General features: G+C 43.2%; 1 protein-coding gene across 21 annotated transcripts in view; it reads right to left on the reverse strand.

Annotated features, from left to right (window-relative positions):
- Positions 1-6,819, reverse strand: part of NRXN2 (neurexin 2) — an 845,479-nt gene extending 838,660 nt beyond the window's left edge. For all 21 annotated transcript variants that reach the window (XM_077287299.1, XM_077287320.1, XM_077287316.1 and 18 more), the window contains exon 1: positions 6,557-6,819. The gene's annotated coding sequence lies outside the window, so the exon portion shown is untranslated. The remainder of the gene's footprint in view (positions 1-6,556) is intronic.
- Positions 6,820-7,544: the final 725 nt, after the last annotated feature.

A 7,544-nucleotide genomic window follows, 5' to 3' on the forward strand; every position in this document is an offset into this window, starting at 1 on the left:
ACAAACGAAACGCATTGGCTTGTGGAAGGTGGCAGCTTGGAGAGGCAGTGCCAGCTGGGCGGACTCTGGTGAAAGTCACAGCGCGCTGGAGCAAATCTGCAGCCACAACTATTGGGGGGGCAACAGCCGACCAAGGCGGATGTATGTGCAGCATTTCCCTCCTTTTTACATATGACCAAAGCAGATGCATGTGCAACATTTCCCTCCTTTTTACATATGACCAAGGCAGAGGCATGTGCAACATATCCCTCCTTTTTACATATGACCAAGGCAGAGGCATGTGCAACATATCCCTCCTTTTTACACCTGACCAAGGCCAATGCATGTGCAACATTTCCCTCCTTTTTACACCTGACCAAGGCAGATGCATGTGCAACATTTCCCTCCTTTTTACATATGACCAAGGCAGATGCATGTGCAACATTTCCCTCCTTTTTACACCTGACCAAGGCAGATGCATGTGCAACATTTCCCTCCTTTTTACATATGACCAAGGCAGATGCATGTGCAACATTTCCCTCCTTTTTACAGATGACCAAGGCAGATGCATGTGCAACATTTCCCTGCTTTTTACATATGACCAAGGCAGATGCATGTGCAACATTTCCCTCCTTTTTACATATGACCAAGGCAGATGCATGTGCAACATATCCCTCCTTTTCACACCTGACCAAGGTAGATGCATGTGCAACATTTCCCTGCTTTTTACATATGACCAAGGCAGATGCATGTGCAACATATCCCTCCTTTTTACACCTGACCAAGGCAGATGCATGTGCAACATTTCCCTCCTTTTTACATATGACCAAGGCAGATGCATGTGCAACATTCCCTCCTTTTTACACCTGACCAAGGCAGATGCATGTGCAACATTTCCCTCCTTTTTACATATGACCAAGGCAGATGCATGTGCAACATTTCCCTCCTTTTCACACCTGACCAAGGTAGATGCATGTGCAACATTTCCCTCCTTTTCACACCTGACCAAGGTAGATGCATGTGCAACATTTCCGTGCTTTTTACATATGACCAAGGCAGATGCATGTGCAACATATCCCTCCTTTTTACATATGACCAAGGCAGATGCATGTGCAACATATCCCTCCTTTTTACAGATGACCAAGGCAGATGCATGTGCAACATTTCCCTGCTTTTTACATATGACCAAGGCAGATGCATGTGCAACATTTCCCTCCTTTTTACATATGACCAAGGCAGATGCATGTGCAACATATCCCTCCTTTTCACACCTGACCAAGGTAGATGCATGTGCAACATTTCCCTGCTTTTTACATATGACCAAGGCAGATGCATGTGCAACATATCCCTCCTTTTTACACCTGACCAAGGCAGATGCATGTGCAACATTTCCCTCCTTTTTACATATGACCAAGGCAGATGCATGTGCAACATTTCCCTCCTTTTTACACCTGACCAAGGCAGATGCATGTGCAACATTTCCCTCCTTTTTACATATGACCAAGGCAGATGCATGTGCAACATTTCCCTCCTTTTCACACCTGACCAAGGTAGATGCATGTGCAACATTTCCCTCCTTTTCACACCTGACCAAGGTAGATGCATGTGCAACATTTCCGTGCTTTTTACATATGACCAAGGCAGATGCATGTGCAACATATCCCTCCTTTTTACATATGACCAAGGCAGATGCATGTGCAACATATCCCTCCTTTTTACACCTGACCAAGGTAGATACATGTGCAACATTTCCCTCCTTTTTGCACCTGACCAAGGTAGATGCATGTGCAACATTTCCCTCCTTTTTACATATGACCAAGGCAGATGCATGTGCAACATATCCCTCCTTTATACACCTGACCAAGGCCAATGCATGTGCAACATTTCCCTCCTTTATACACCTGACCAAGGCCAATGCATGTGCAACATTTCCCTCCTTTTTACACCTGACCAAGGCAGATGCATGTGCAACATTTCCCTCCTTTTCACACCTGACCAAGGTAGATGCATGTGCAACATTTCCCTCCTTTTTACACCTGACCAAGGCAGATGCATGTGCAACATTTCCCTGCTTTTTACACCTGACCAAGGCAGATGCATGTGCAACATTTCCCTCCTTTTCACACCTGACCAAGGTAGATGCATGTGCAACATTTCCCTCCTTTTTACACCTGACCAAGGCAGATGCATGTGCAACATTTCCCTGCTTTTTACACCTGACCAAGGCAGATGCATGTGCAACATTTCCCTCCTTTTCACACCTGACCAAGGCAGATGCATGTGCAACATTTCCCTCCTTTTCACACCTGACCAAGGTAGATGCATGTGCAACATTTCCCTCCTTTTTACACCTGACCAAGGCAGATGCATGTGCAACATTTCCCTGCTTTTTACACCTGACCAAGGCAGATGCATGTGCAACATTTCCCTCCTTTTCACACCTGACCAAGGTAGATGCATGTGCAACATTTCCCTCCTTTTTACACCTGACCAAGGCAGATGCATGTGCAACATTTCCCTGCTTTTTACACCTGACCAAGGCAGATGCATGTGCAACATTTCCCTCCTTTTCACACCTGACCAAGGCAGATGCATGTGCAACATTTCCCTCCTTTTCACACCTGACCAAGGTAGATGCATGTGCAACATTTCCCTCCTTTTTACACCTGACCAAGGCAGATGCATGTGCAACATTTCCCTGCTTTTTACACCTGACCAAGGCAGATGCATGTGCAACATTTCCCTCCTTTTCACACCTGACCAAGGCAGATGCATGTGCAACATTTCCCTCCTTTTCACACCTGACCAAGGTAGATGCATGTGCAACATTTCCCTGCTTTTTACACCTGACCAAGGCAGATGCATGTGCAACATTTCCCTGCTTTTTACACCTGACCAAGGCAGATGCATGTGCAACATTTCCCTGCTTTTCACACCTGACCAAGGCAGATGCATGTGCAACATTTCCCTCCTTTTTACATATGACCAAGGCAGATGCATGTGCAACATATCCCTCCTTTTCACACCTGACCAAGGCAGAGGCATGTGCAACATATCCCTCCTTTTTACACCTGAGGAAGGCAAATGCATGTGCAAAATGTCCCTGCTGTTTTAGCAAATGACAAATCTTGTGTGTCATTGTATCTATTAATGTATCATCTTGTTTATAAACAAACTCTACTGATAAATAAACAAAATGTTCTAACCGACACAAATGGCAACATTCTATCTGGACAATCTTTAGCATCTGGATGTGCCATCATTGTCTTATCTACCTCCATCCCGCCCTCTCTCCTGCTCCTCTCCCTTTTCCCTCCTCTTCCTCCACTCTTTCTCCTATGTCTGTTTCTCCGTGTTTGTCTGTCTCTCCCCTCCCCCTCTCCTCTCTCCTCTCTCCTCTCTCCCTCTTCTCCCATTCCGTATGTTTCTATGTTTCTCCCTCTCCCTGTCTCTACCACTGCCGCCTCCCCCTATAAACTGCACCAAAGGCTGTCAAACATCACAGCTGCAACATTTCCATGCCCCGGTGTCACAGCGAAATGTAATAAATAAACCCAATTTATCTGATTTCTGTTTTAATGACAGAAAACGCCATTAATCATCAGCTATTTTACGAAACGTAAAAGTCTCGGTTATTCATATTTTATGGCACGTAATCTATTGCAATTGCATAAATAACTAAAAAAAATCCCAGTTCCTCTTAGCTTTTAACAAAAACACCAATGCATAGGATTCTTGCCATATATAGCGATATTTGCCACTTCTTGCCTAATATAATTGTTTATGGAGCCTGCAAGGAGGCTCCCCCTGTGTCCACGGCATTGCACACCACAATCCCATTCACTGATATTGCCATTTGAAGCACAGAAAAAGCAAGATTTCAAGAGAACTGAAATCGCTGGGGCTTCTGCATCGTCCTTATGCTCAATGCACTGATGAAAAATGCAAAAAAACAAGAAAAACAGCAAATTAAATGATTTCCCAGCTCCCTTCTTGCATAAATATGCTGCACATGTAACATATACTTATTAAATACATGAAGACCTTTGTTCCTTGCAGCGTGACACGATGGAGCATTCACGCCTGTGGACGCAGACTTGACCTTCTTATATACCCTCATTGTCTAAAATGCAACAGTTGCACTAATTCGTTTTTTTTGGCCGTGAAGTCATCTGCAGATACAATTTCCCAATATTCATAGCTTACAGGAATAGGAAACGACTGGTGTTACTCGCCTCTACATTCCAATGCAATCATCAAATGCTAGGACTATTGTAGAGATGCTAGTAAGGAACAAAAAAGCTGTAGGAAGTCCGACAACTTCAGCCCTAATAACTCCCATAAAATGAAAAAGCTTCTATAGAGAAATCCTCTGCAGTGCACTGGCCTGCTCCTCACTGGAGGCAAGAGATGTTCCATCATTTCTATGCTACTAGAAAGCTGGTGTTCCCCGTCTCTGTGTGGCTGCTGACATTGGCCATCTATATGGACGCCTACTGGGATATGAATTGTATCACCCCCCAATATATAACAGATCACCCCTGTATACAGCATAGAATAAGCAAAAGGAACACGGACACAGTCTGTCTACATGTGTGTGATCGATGGCCAGACTGCAAGCAAAGCTCCTTTAGGAAGGTAGATAGATAGTGTGTGTCTAGATAGATGGATGGATGGATGGATAGATAGATAATAGATAGATAATAGCTATAAATAGATAGATAATAGATAGATAATAGATAAATAGATAGATAACAGCTGGTAGATAGATATGGGATAGATAGATAGATAGATAGATAGATAGATAGATAGATAGATAGATTAGCATATGTATGAGTGTAAATATGTGTATATTTGTGTATCTGTGTATGTATGTAAATGTGTATGTGTAATATGTGTACATGTGTATGTATGTGTGTAAATATGTGTGTATCTGTATATGTGTGTATATATCTAAATGTATATATGTAATGTGTGTACATGTTTATGCATGTGTGTAAATATGTGGATCTTGTGTATCTGTATATGTGTATGTGTGTATATATGTAAATATGTATATGCATGTGTGCAACTGTGTGTATATGTGTAATGTGTGTACATGAGTACGTTGTATATATGTGTATATGTGTGTACATGTGTATGTTGTATATATATATATATATATATGTGTGTAATGTGTGTATATGTGTATGTTGTATATACTGTATGTGTGTATATGTGTAATGTGTGTACATGTGTATGTTGTGTATATATATATGTGCAATGTGTGTAAATATGTATGTTGTGTATATATATGTATGTGTGTATCTGTGTATATGTGTAATGTGTGTACACGAGTACGTTGTATATATGTGTATATGTGTGTACATGTGTATGTTGTATATATATCTATATGTATGTGTGTATATGTGTAATGTGTGTACATGTGTATGTTGTATATATGTGTGTATATGTGTGTACATGTGTATGTTGTGTATATATCTATATGTATGTGTGTATCTGTGTATATGTGTATGTTGTATATTTATATATACTGTATATATATATATGTATGTGTGTATCTGTGTATACTTGTATGTATGTACATGGTAGCAATAAAGCGACTATGTGACTGCCCAACACAAGACACATTGACAGCCGAGCACATTTCACACTATTGGCTCGGATTTTTTTACCACCCATCCTAACGTTATTTGACCCCTAATCCCATCACACTCCCCCACAGGGTGAATAACCCCAACCACAAAAAAAGCCATATCAAATCTCTTTCCACAGCAAGGTGTTGACTATTTTGCATTCTCCTCGATTCACAGAAGGTTCCTCTGATTCTCCATGTTACCTTGGAGCAGACGCTGTAGACCTGCAGAAGGGTCGCCGTATGCTGCAAAGGTAAATTTCTGCAGAGTCCTTCCTATCCACAAGTCGATATGTTTTCATTAGCAAATCATTCCCGGGGAACGTTCCGCTTTCGTCTTCCTCCATCCTTCCCTTTGTGTCTTTATTTTCCTCCAGATTTTATTTTTATAAACTTTCCTACATGATAATTGTGCTTGTGACCTGGGTTCGGGGGGTTCATCATTGACTACACCCAGTTTGGCATCGACCAGGTCTATATATTGGGATCTAATGTAACAGATCTGCGGGATGTACTACAACAACCATAGAAAAATCCACAATAAATCCACAATAAATCTCCACATTTATTTCTCCACTACAGTGGATGAGGGGGATCTGGTCTTGTAGCCGTCACCCCCTTGGACACGTCTGTAAACCTGCAGGCTACATGACACATATTTCATCCTACCGCTGGAAATAATCTGATCTTCCATACAACATTGCAGAAAGGTCTGATGCATCTGGCCTAACGCATCACTGCAGACAGCCTTCTCCATACTACAGCCTGAGTCTCCAAAGCAACATGGCCAAGGTAATCTCGAGTCTGGCAATTAACAAAGCTTTCCTGCAAATCTGCCCCTATCACTGAGTATGATGCAAGAGGTGCATGTCATTCCCCAGATGCATCATCATCATCATCATCATCATCCATGCATGCGCTGCCCCATCCCCAGCACAGTACCTGATCCACACAAGGACTGCAGTCTGGCAGGGATGGATCCTTTAGAAGTGAGTGCAGGCCCATAGATGGCTCACAATAGGCGATGCTGCTACCTCTCTGTATCACAGCAATGGAGACTATGCCAGCATCAGGACCAGCACAGGCCACGCCCACCTCAGGGCTTCTCTGCCCGGATTGGAGGGGGGATTATGGCTGCTCCTTTTCAGCACCAGAGACAGAGGCAGCAGGAGCGAGTGAGGGCTGTGATGATGGCAGCCATGACTGACAGCCCGGGAGGCCTATGGGAGGGGACCAGGGGGCTGGGGAGACAGAGACTGAGTGCCAGAGGAGAGGGAAAGGGAGGAGGGAGGGAGAGGAGGAAGCAGGGAGAAGGTAGAAAGATAGAAAAGAGACACAGAGAGACAAACACAGGCAGCAATACAACTCGCAGGTCCCTGGCAGCTGGCAGTCAGTCCTGGAGGAGCTGGCAACCATCTCCCTGCCCAGCTCTGTCTTATAGGCACATTGCTTTCTCTGCTGAGTGCTCCACTTGGATGCTCACCGTATGCCGTGTGTGTGTATGTATCCGTGTGTGTGTGTATCTGTGTGTGTGTGTATAAGTGTGTGTGTATCTGTGTGTGTGTATCTGTGTGTGTGTATATGTGTGTGTGTGTGTATGTATCCGTGTGTATGTGTGTGTGTATATATGTGTGTGTATCTGTGTGTGTGTGTATAAGTGTGTGTATCTGTGTGTGTGTATGTGTGTGTATCTGTGTGTGTGTGTGTATCCGTGTGTATATGTGTGTGTGTGTGTGTGTGTGTGTGTGTATATATATATGTGTGTGTGTGTATCTGTGTGTGTGTATATGTGTGTGTATATGTGTGTGTATATGCGTGTGTATGTATCCGTGTGTATGTGTGTGTGTATATATGTGTGTGTATCTGTGTGTGTGTGTATATAAGTGTGTGTATCTGTGTGTGTGTGTATGTGTGTGTATCTCTGTGTGTG

Source organism: Ranitomeya variabilis, chromosome 2 (genome assembly GCF_051348905.1).
Source record: "Ranitomeya variabilis isolate aRanVar5 chromosome 2, aRanVar5.hap1, whole genome shotgun sequence".
Taxonomy (NCBI): Eukaryota; Metazoa; Chordata; class Amphibia; order Anura; family Dendrobatidae; genus Ranitomeya; species Ranitomeya variabilis.